Genomic DNA, 12,158 nt, shown 5'->3' with positions numbered 1-12,158 from the left:
GGGGAAGCGGGAGGAAGAGGAAAAAGGGGAGGCAGGGGGCGCCCCAAGAGGCAGGAGATGGGCAGGCTGAGAGATAAAGAGGGAAGAGAAGGCATGAAATAGTGCAGAGACACTGGAGTGGAGCATGGGAGAGGGAGGGGTTGTAGGAGGGGGAAAGCGGCTCAGGAGAAGGGAGGTGGAGGAGAGGGAGCCCTGAGGAGGAGGCAGGAGGAAGGTGGAGTTAGAGTTGGTAGGAGGGGTGGACATCTGGGCGAAGTTCATCATCCGGGAGAGGTAAGTGCTGGAAGTTGCATTGCGAAAAGAGGTGGAGGGTGTGGAGGTTGACAGATGGCGGAACACAAGGGCAAAGGCGCAGAAACAGGCTGGGGGTAGAAAGGAAGGGAGACACTAGGGGGTGGGGGGGATTGAGTCGGTGGGCAATATATAGGGTGCGGATTTGTGCAAGGAAAAGGAGAAGGTGGGGGAAAGGGATGAGATTGTAGCGGACGCACATGGGGGATGGAAGGTGAGGTGTAGTGCATGGAGCTCGAGGATTTGGAAGGTGTTATAGAACCTGGGGGGCGGAAATCCGAGCAATGCTGGCATTACAAAGGATGGGGTGGATCAAGGATTTGTAGGTGTGAAGGTTGGTGGGCGGATGCAGTCCCCATGCCTGGCCAGACAGTAGTTTCAGGAGGCACAGTCTGTTGTGGATTTTGTGTTGGATGATAAGGTATGAGGAGTCCACGTGAGGTGGCGGTCGAATTCAGCTACGGCCGACTTACTGGACTGCGGTAGGTGAGTGTTGGCGTTCTTGTTCAACGCACTTTTCATGTGCAGTGCGTATTGTCTGACCTATGTAAGCTTTGCCACACTGGCAAGGAATTTTCTAAATTCCGACTTTCTGTAGCCCTAGGTCGTCCTTTACCGAACTGAAAAGAGTCGTCCTTTACCGAACTGAAAAGACCACTAATTTTCGATTGTGGCTGAAATATTACTTCAACTTGATGTTTCCTTAGGATCCTGCCTACTTTAGACGAAAAGTTGCCGACGTATGGAAGGAATACCCTGGACTCGAACACCTCCTTATCTTCTTGGTGTCGTGGGTGGTCACATTCCTTCTTGTTTAGCGCAGTATTAATCTGACGTGGAGAGTAACCATTATCTTCTAACACCAACTGTAGGTGTTCTAGCTCCTTTGTAAGGCTGTCTCCATCAGAAACAACTATTGCCCGGTGCACCAACGTTCTAAGGATGCCGGTAGTTTGTGAAGGGTGATGGCAACTCGACACTTGCAGACAGAGGTCCGTTTGTGTGGGCTTACGGTAGACGGAATTCCCGAACGACCGATGTGCTTTCCTACTAACCAAGACGTCCAGAAACGGTAAGCAACCATCCCTCTCTATTCCCATCGTAAATTAGATATTCTTGTGGATTGAATCCAATTGTTGCAAGAAACATGACAGTTCTTTTTCACCATGGGGCCACATTGCGAAAGTGTCATCTAAATACCACCAGAAGACTCTCGGTTTAAGTTCTACCGAATCAAGTACCCTTTCCTCAAAATCTTTCGTAAAAGATTTGCTACTAGAGTGGAAGTACTGCCCATGACAACACAGTCCGTTTGCTCAAAATATTCATTGATAAATAAAAATTAGGTTGAGGGAAGGATATTATGAAAAAGGGCTGTTGTATCGGCCGTGAATTTGTTGGTGATGAGTGACAAAGAGTTCAGAAGAGGAACATTAGTGAAAGTGAGATGACACAGAAGCTCACTAGTAAGTCAGATTCACTGAGTTGAACTGACTTCAGTCTATTGATAAAATCAGTATAGTAGCTAATAGGACGCCCACTTCCCACTTAAGGTCTACGTAGAGAGGAAATATGTATAGCCGTATAATACGTTGGGGTATCGATATTACCAACAATCGGCCGTAACGGAACCTCCTTTTTATGAATCTTCGGGAGACCATATAACCCGGGTGCCACTGAACTACGAGGTCTTAATCCTCTGGCCCCTTCTTGTAGAATAGAAGAAGAATTCAGCAGCGCTCACGTTTTTCTTTGTACTTCCCTTTGTGGGATCTTTGTCAATCTTCCGATACATCTGTTAACTCAACAAGCTATAAATCTTCTGCTGATAAACCTCACGTGGCAACAGCATGGTGGCGTTTCCATTATCCGCTGGTAAGACCACCTCGGCCTGATATTCAGTGGATAATTTTTTTAAAAAAATCATTCCGGGGACTTTTGGTACAGGTCCTGTATATACTGAAATGCGAAAGGAATATAAATATTGAATAATGTTATACATGTCAACTGGTTAAGCTGTTTGGTTTTTATATAAATTCTCTGTTAACATTTTACCCATTTTAAATAACTATTCACTTTGTTAAGCATAGTATTGTTCAGACAAATATTATGTGTAGAGATCACACCAAGTTTTACTCCGTCTTTTTGGATACATGCTTCATTCTAAAATTGTTGTTCTGAAATATAATTTCATAGGAAGAGTTACTTTCCCAATCCTACTGTTTAAAGAAGATTTATCATTACGCTTTACCCCATTGAACTACACTCCTGGAAATGGAAAAAAGAACACATTGACACCGGTGTGTCAGACCCACCATACTTGCTCCGGACACTGCGAGAGGGCTGTACAAGCAATGATCACACGCACGGCACAGCGGACACACCATGAACCACGGTGTTGGCCGTCGAATGGCGCTAGCTGCGCAGCATTTGTGCACCGCCGCCGTCAGTGTCAGCCAGTTTGCCGTGGCATACGGAGCTCCATCGCAGTCTTTAACACTGGTAGCATGCCGCGACAGCGTGGACGTGAACCGTATGTGCAGTTGACGGACTTTGAGCGAGGGCGTATAGTGGGCATGCGGGAGGCCGGGTGGACGTACCGCCGAATTGCTCAACACGTGGGGCGTGAGGTCTCCACAGTACATCGATGTTGTCGCCAGTGGTCGGCGGAAGGTGCACGTGCCCGTCGACCTGGGACCGGACCGCAGCGACGCACGGATGCACGCCAAGACCGTAGGATCCTACGCAGTGCCGTAAGGGACCGCACCGCCACTTCCCAGCAAATTAGGGACACTGTTGCTCCTGGGGTATCGGCGAGGACCATTCGCAACCGTCTCCATGAAGCTGGGCTACGGTCCCGCACACCGTTAGGCCGTCTTCCGCTCACGCCCCAACATCGTGCAGCCCGCCTCCAGTGGTGTCGCGAAAGGCGTGAATGGAGGGACGAATGGAGACGTGTCGTCTTCAGCGATGAGAGTCGCTTCTGCCTTGGTGCCAATGATGGTCGTATGCGTGTTTGGCGCCGTGCAGGTGAGCGCCACAATCAGGACTGCATACGACCGAGGCACACAGGGCCAACACCCGGCATCATGGTGTGCGGAGCGATCTCCTACACTGGCCGTACACCACTGGTGATCGTTGAGGGGACACTGAATAGTGCACGGTACATCCAAACCGTCATCGAACCCATCGTTCTACCATTCCTAGACCGGCAAGGGAACTTGCTGTTCCAACAGGACAATGCACGACCGCATGTATCCCGTGCCACCCAACGTGCTCTAGAAGGTGTAAGTCAACTACCCTGGCCAGCAAGATCTCCGGATCTGTCCCCCATTGAGCATGTTTGGGACTGGATGAAGCGTCGTCTCACGCGGTCTGCACGTCCAGCACGAACGCTGGTCCAACTGAGGCCCCAGGTGGATATGGCATGGCAAGCCGTTCCACAGGACTACATCCAGCATCTCTACGATCGTCTCCATGGGAGAATAGCAGCCTGCATTGCTGCGAAAAGTGGATATACACTGTACTAGTGCCGACATTGTGCATGCTCTGTTGCCTGTGTCTATGTGCCTGTGGTTCTGTCAGTGTGATCATGTGATGTATCTGACCCCAGAAATGTGTCAATAAAGTTTCCCCTTCCTGGGACAATGAATTCACGGTGTTCTTATTTCAATTTCCAGGAGTGTATATGGCATGTAACAATTTGAATAGAATTTAGAAATTTTATTTAAAAATAGATACCTACCTTAGACGCCCCCTGCTTGCTGTTTCCTGTTGTGCTTTCGAGAAATTTGCAACAATGTTGTCAACACGCGAGGTAAATGGACATTTTGATTAGGGCCAGATAATTGTTTTACTTCAGATGCGCGTCTGATACAAAAACAAGTTGTATTCAAACCATTTACTGTTCAATTCAGATTAGGTTCCTTTAGTCGAAGATTAGCATATGAGTTTAAGTTGGATAATGGTTTGTGGGTACATAGTTTTGGTAATATGTAGACCTTTTATAGAGTGGAAGGTAAATTAGGGCTAAATTTCATACAGGAACGCATAGTGAGGAATGTATAACTTGTACAACATAGGTAGCATAAAAAATTAGTGAAGAAAATGTGTAACATTGGGAATTACAGGGTGACACAGAATAACGAGAATGTTTGAAATGAGTAGTGGCAGCCATGGGCAGGTGGCAGCACTGCGGGTTCGTGACAGTTAGCGAGTAAAGAGTCCGCCATTTCTGTAATCATCCATCAGTGGAACGGACGACAATGTCTTATAAAACACTGATAGTTTGGTAGAGGCGCAGCGCGAGTTTCGACGTTTTTTATAATTAAGGACGTCATGATGCCGTTCAGTCGGAGCACGCGATAAAATGTTGGATTCATAACTTTGAAGAGACTGGATCTGCCTCAAGAAGAAACCAACAGGGCGACCAAGAAGTGTGCGTTCTCCAGCCAACATTGATGTGGTACGCGAGTCTGTTTTACGGAGCCCACGGCGTTCAAAATGGTTCAAATGATTTTATCCATACTGCTGGTTGTCAATTTCAATTTTTTTATCCATACTGCTGGTTGTCAATTTCAATTTTTTTAACATGGTTCAAATGGTTCTGAGCACTATGGGACTTAACATCTCAGGTTATCAGTCCCTAGAACTTAGAACTACTTAAACCTAACTAACCTAAGGACATCACACACATCCATGCCCGAGGCAGGATTCGAATCTGCGACCGTAGCAGTAGCGTCGTTCCGGACAGAAGCGCCTAGAACCGCTCGGCCACAGCGGCCGGCCCATGGCGTTCAATTCGTAGGCAAGCAGCGGCGGTTAGAATGTCCCGTGAGAATTCTTCATGTTGATTTAAATTTTCATCCGTACAAACTACAGATGGTGCAGCGGTTCTAGGCGCTTCAGTCCGGATCCGCGCTGCTGCTACAGTCGCAGGTTCGAATCCCGCCTCGGGCATGGATGTGTGTGATGTCCTTAGTTTAGTTGGGTTTAAGTAGTTCTAAGTCTAGGGGACTGATGACCTCAGATGTTAAGTCCCATAGTGCTTGGAGCCATTTGAATTTTTGAAGGACAACGATTACTGGTTAAGATTAGGATTTTGTTAACAAATGACAACGAAAATAATCTATGACGATGAATTTCTAAGAAAGTTGTGGATGTCAGATGTGGCACATTTTCATCTCACAGGTTATGTGAATAAACGGGACTACCGCTACAGGGCAAACACAAATCCTATTGACGTTGACGCTAGCAAAGTGACAGTATGGTGTGGTGTTTCATCACATGGGATTATCGGACCGCGTTTATTCGCAAATGAACAGGGAAACACTATAACTGTCAATTCCTATCGTTACGTGGAGATGATACGAACTTTCATTATACTGCATTGAACAACTTTCCAAACGTCCAAGAAGTCTGGTTTCAACAGGATAACATCGGAAGTTCACTGAGGCTTTTTGCGGATGATGCTGTGGTATATCGAGAGGTTGTAACAATGGAGAATTGTACTGAAATGCAGGAGGATCTGCAACGAATTGACGCATGGTGCAGGGAATGGCAACTGAATCTCAATGTAGACAAGTGTAATGTGCTGCGAATACATAGAAAGAAAGATCCTTTATCATTTAACTACAATATAGCAGGTCAGCAACTGGAAACAGTTAATTCCATAAATTATCTGGGAGTAGGCATTAGAAGTAATTTAAAATGGAATGATCATATAAAGTTGATCGTCGGTAAAGCAGATGCCAGACTGAGATTCATTGGAAGAATCCTAAGGAAATACATTCCGAAATCAAGGAAGTAGGTTGCAGTACACTTGTTCGCCTACTGCTCGAATATTGCTCAGCAGTGTGGGATTCGTAAGAGATAGGTTTGATAGAAGAGATAGAGAAGATCCAACGGAGAGCAGCGCGCTTCGTTGCAGGATCATTTAGTAATCGCGAAAGCCTTACAGAGATGATAGATAAACTCCAGCGGAAGACTCTGCAGGAGAGACGCTCAGTAGGTCGGTACGGGCTTTTGTTGAAGTTTCGAGAACATACCTTCACCGAGGAGTCAAGCAGTATATTGCTCCCTCCTACGTATATCTCGCGAAGAGACCACGAGGATAAAATCAGAGAGATTAGAGCCCACACAGAGGCATACCGACAATCTTTCTTTCCACGAACAATACGAGACTGGAATAGAAGGGAGAACCGATAGAGGTACTCAAATCACCCTCCGCCACACACCGTCAGGTGGCTTGCGGAGTGTGGATGTAGATGTAGATGTAGATGTAGACGCAGCAACATCACAGTCAATGGCACATGTGCGAGAATTGTTTGGCAACAGTGTGATTTCACGGTTCGGTAACATTCCCTGACCCCCTACATCGCCAGATTTATCTGTTTGTGATTTTTCTTGTGAGCTACCTCAAGAGCAAAGTTCAAATGGCTCTGAGCACTACGGGACTTAACATCTGAGGTCATCAGTCCCCTAAAACTTGGAACTACTTAAACCTAACTAACCTAAGGACATGACACACATGCATGCCCGAGGCAGGATTCGAACCTCGACCATAGCGGTGGGGTGGTTTCAGACTGAAGCACCTAGAGCCGCTCGGCCACCCCGGCCGGCCCAAGAGCAAAGTCTACACGTTTTGACCAAGAACCCTGTATGAGTTAAAACAAGGAATTCGGGATCCGGTTCACTGTATCCCAGCTTAGATGTTGCAGCGGTCAACGAGAAATCTCAACAGCAGATTTAATGAATGTATTCCTACAGGAGGACGTAATTTTTGAAAAAAAAAATGTTTCCTAAATGGCGAAATTTAAGGTTTCAATTACTACGAATACAATTTCTTTCATTCATCACTTCTAGTTGTATTGGATTGTGGAAATGTTTCCGTTTTTCTGTCACCCTGTATTAAGGACGACGGACACAAACGAATGGATGAGGAAAATGTACCGCACAAACTTGGGACGGCGACGCTAAACCAGTAGCTAGCCGCATTGTGTAACAGCCCGTGTGGAAGCCCACGGGGCTGCGTGTTATAAGCGACGCCTGGTGGCTGCCCCGCGTCGGCTCCTTGGCTCGGACGCGGCGTTACCTGAGACCGGCAGACGGCCGGCGTACAACCCGAAGCCGGGGGCGGAGCGGCAGCCGGCTGCTGGGGGCGGCGTCGCGTGTTAATTACAGCGCGCGCGTGTGCGTGCTACGTGCTAGGGCGTGCTGCGCCGCCGGCGGGACACTCGCGCCGGGCACGTAGCAATGTTGTAATTAGCGGCCGGGCGGGCAGATATTCCTTTGTAACGCAACCGATGGCTCGCAAGAGGCGGCCCGGCCATTGATCACGCGTCGAGTGTCGTCGTTAGGGCCGGCGCTGGCGCCGTAATTAGCCGAGTAAGCGGCTGGCGCCGGCCGAGGACCCGCCCGGCCCTCACAACGCAAATTAATCAGAATTCCTCGCGCCGGTCTCGGCGGGCACAATGCGCCGCGTCGCGCACGTAGCTCTGGGGGCAAGTGGGGAAGCGAGCCGCGGTGCGGTACCGCGCCGCGCGGCGAGCCCAGGCGGTCAGCGGGTCACCTGGCTTCTGCCTCTCGCCTGCTTGTCATGCCCTACCACTGATCGTCTGCTGCAGACGGGCAAGTACGTGGAGACGTCACTCTGTCAGACACGTTTTGTGGTCGCACCGCTACAGATGAAAACTGAGGTCGCTACGACATTGTGCTTTACTCCCTTACAAAAAAACGAAAGTACTCAAAAGGGGGAGGAGGAAACAAAATGAAACTTCACACGCTAATAGGGTATCTCACATTATTTCTGTGATTACAACGTAGAATAAAATTTGCAAAGAAAATGGGAGAATGAACCCACTTATCAGTATTACTTCGCACCCATTCTGGCCTGTATGCATGCCATGATTACTTGAAAGAGGACCACCATGTCGTCGTACGCTCTCCTGAGGTTGTCAGGCCCGCAAATGACTGAACTGGTCCTCCATATCTTGGGTAGTGGCAGTGCGACGGTGTTGATTTAGGAGCTGGTCCCACACATGTTGTATAGGCAATAGATGTTGGATTCTTGCTGTCCACAGGGGTTATCATCTCGCTGACAGTTCATAGAGACAAGTGCTTTGTGTAAACGAGGACTGTCCCGTTCAAAAATACCACGACGATACCGTCGCATGAATGGCTACACATGATAATACAGGATGCCCGTGAAGTACCATAGTGCCGTCAAAGTTCCCTCAATGACTACCGGCTGTATCCTGAGTTCATACTCGATGGCTCCCCACGCTGTAAAGGCAGAAGCGTCGCAACTGTTTCTCTACAAAACACTGAAAGAATGGATGGTTGGCATACTCGTCAACGACTATCATTTGGGTTATGGTAGAACATTGAAATCAATGCTACAATCTTCGCCAACAGTCCATGCATCTCAGTCAAGACATCTCCAAAGGCACTCTTTTTTCCTTGTGGTGCTAATAGAAGCCTATGCTCATATGGTAGCAGCCTAGTCTGGTTGCTGCTTGTCTCTGAGCATTTGTGTCGGATGACACAGGATTTTGGAGATAGTCCATTACCATTTCTCAGGCGACAGATGCAGATGTGAAAGGGTTACAATGTGTTTGTTGCACAATCTGACTATCCTATCTTGTGGTAGTCACATGTTATTGACCAGAACATTCACAGGTATGCCTGGCCTCACGTTCCCATGCAGTCCACTATCCTTGCCCTCACGTTCTCAAATAGAACATGATTGTACCACATCCAATTCCCCAAAACTCTAAATATCGCATTACTGGACTAGACAGCCAAATAGAGACCCACAATTAGGCGTCATTAAAACTGTGCCAGGTGCTGATAGAGCAGTCTCAGATGAGTATGCAGCACCTCCGTGTCCTTCAAAGTGATAACTCATCATCTGACGTCGTTCACGCCCCATATATACACTACCAGACCTGGTGATAACACTAAACACGAATAACATCAGACCGTTGCATTTGATATAACCGACGGAAGTGACGCAACGTTTTGACACTGCATTTGAATATGGGAGGACACTGACGCATATTTCTAGATTCTGATTTTTTTAACACTTACGAAATGCTTATGGAGAAAGCCGTGATTGTTCCTGTGAAACAGCAGAACTGATATCCTTTCCAGCATCTTGTAACAGAAACTTACACATATCTAAGGAGTTATCAAGCTTCATGTCAGGCGCTGTCGCTGTTCTCAAGATGACGAGGAGGCTGGTTCAGAAGTGCAAAGTGTCGTTCAGGCATGCTGGCTAACGGTTTAAAGAGCCACAAGAACTTGAAAGGTATCCAGTCCTCTGGGCTCACCTCCCTTTCACGTAACTGATTTCAATTAGTGTCCGTACACAGACAGAGGCGCTCGTCTCACGTTGAAGAGGCACAGTGACCAATTCAGTGGACTGTATGGAGGATTGACAACAACGAGGCTAGTTGTTGGTTTTAAGGTAGTTTTGTATGCTGTATCTCGAAGTGAAGGAATTGGAAATACGTCTTCCTCATGACAAATTAAGGCTGCCGTTGAGTGCGGCGGCCGACGCCGCTGGCGTAGATAGCAAAACAGCCACTTCAAGGTAGGAAATTTGCTTCCAATGGCTCTGAACACTATGGGACTTAACATCTGAGGTCATCAGTTCCCTAGAACTTAGAACTGCTTAAACCTAACTAACCTAAGGACATCACACACATCTATGCCCGAGGCAGGATTCGAACCTGCGACCGTAGCGGTCGCGCGGTTCAAGACTGAAGCGCCTAGGACCGCTTGGTCACACCGGCAGGCGGTAGGAAATTTAGCAAATGCGAAGGGCTGAGCTCAGGTATGCTGGGTGACAGTGGAAGAGTCTCAGCCATTGCTTCCTCCTGTGGGTGGAATGGTGGCAGTTGAGTCGTTTCAATGGGGGGAAAGACCAGTGTCCCGCAGCGACACACGCTTAGTGAGAGATGAGGCAGTTCGGTGCAGAGGCCGGCGCCAGTGTTATACGGCTTCTTTGGCCAATTGTGTCAGCACAGGGCACTAATAATTGATCCCTGCAGAGAAGAGAGCATGTTTCAGCTTTACGGATATCCCAGACGACTTTTTTTTCCCGTGAGCCTTCCAGAGAAAGCCATTTTGGCCTGTGATGGAAAACTTTTTACTTCAGTCGTTGTAATAGGTCACCACGGTTCGAAGGCCACCACGCAGACGTTTCAAGAATTCCTTCATTTTTTGAGGGATGCACTGGCTCTCACACTGGTATTCCTATGCGAAATGAGAACCGATGTCTTGAATGGCGAATTGACTCTGATGTAAAGGCGTGTACCAGAGGGCGAATGTTTGTTGTCGTGAGAGGACTGGTCAAGAAGGATCAGCCTATCTGTGGGAGGGAGCAATAGCGGGCATTAAAAAATACGTTACTGACAAAAATTCCATTCACGGCCCGCCATTGGTGGAGTGTGCTTTTCAAAGCACCTCCACATGGAACATATGGTTTTGCAAGGCGGTTAAGACTGCAGAGGTGAGAACCGCATTTTGACTGGTGCGATGAGAGGACGTGGGCCTGGTGTGCCAGAGAGGAGTCGTGATCAGAATGCCAGGACTGTATTTTGTGTGGCTGCCGCAAGGCCTACCATACAGTCAGGGTTATGTGGCATCTCTGTTCGATTTTCGGTTTATTGCTGGGAGACAAATCTGAGTGAATTTTCTGACCGACAGGCTTGGTTCTCGAAGCAACGCAATTTCTTAACTCGTTTGGGGATGCCACTCCGGGTCCTATATCGAGCAGTAGAAGCTGTGGTACATCAATCGAGTCCCCACCGCCACACATTTCACCACGTTGCAAACTCCCAATGGTATATGGTAAGTACTATGCTGCTCCAGCTTTATAGGAATACTGGAGGTGAATAGCTGACAGTGTACGGCGTTCGCCCCTGCAAATAGCAGCAGTTGGATCTCGATATCTGTATGGCACCTTAGCATGTGGTTTTGCGTTCATAATTTATGTCAATATAGTGAATTATAGTCAGATTGCGTTATACACATTCAGAGAGAGAAACGTGGTGTAGGACTTCAGCCATTTCCGACTTTGTCATCTCCACTGCAACACTTTTCATCTTCCTTCTAATTAACACTAATTATGTTGGCTTAGTGTATTTCACTCTTGCATTTTTCTGATAATAAATCTGCGCAGTCACATTTAACAGCCGGCCGCGGTTGCCGAGCGGTTCTAGGCGCTTCAGTCCGGAACCGCGCGACTGCTACGGTCGCAGGTTCGAATCCAGCCTCGGGCATGGATGTATGTGATGTTCTTAGGTTAGTTAGATTTAATTAGTTCTAAGTTCTAGGGGACTGATAACATTAGATGTTAAGTCCTATAGTGCTCAGCGCCATTTGAGGCTCATTTAACATCTTTAACTGCAGAAAGAATCAGTGCCTACAACCCTTTTTAAAGTAATTCATGTACGAAATAGTTAAAATAGTGGTGTTGCTGAAGGGTGAGTCTGTCACATGGAATACTCATGTCCATTACAATTATCCGGGCTATTATGCCGTGGTCGGTTGATGAATTTTGTCTCAATTCCCAACGTTTCGTCTCCGACTGCGGGAGACCCCCTTGAAGATGTCTCCCGCAGTCGGAGACGAAACGTTGGGAATTGAGACAAAATTCATCAACCGACTACGGCATAACAGCCCGGATAATTATAATGGACATGATATTTCCGGCCGTGAAAGTCTACATTTTAGTATCACATGGAATACTACCTGACACATTGAGGTAAGGAGTGGTATCCCAGATTACCAAAACGAGGTTTTTTGAGCTCTACGTGAGTGGACAGATGGAATGTGCCCCGAGGTAGATGCCACAGATG

The sequence above is a fragment of the Schistocerca americana genome, chromosome 3 (genome assembly GCF_021461395.2).
Source record: "Schistocerca americana isolate TAMUIC-IGC-003095 chromosome 3, iqSchAmer2.1, whole genome shotgun sequence".
NCBI lineage: Eukaryota > Metazoa > Arthropoda > Insecta > Orthoptera > Acrididae > Schistocerca > Schistocerca americana.
This window is presented reverse-complemented; position numbering follows the sequence as displayed.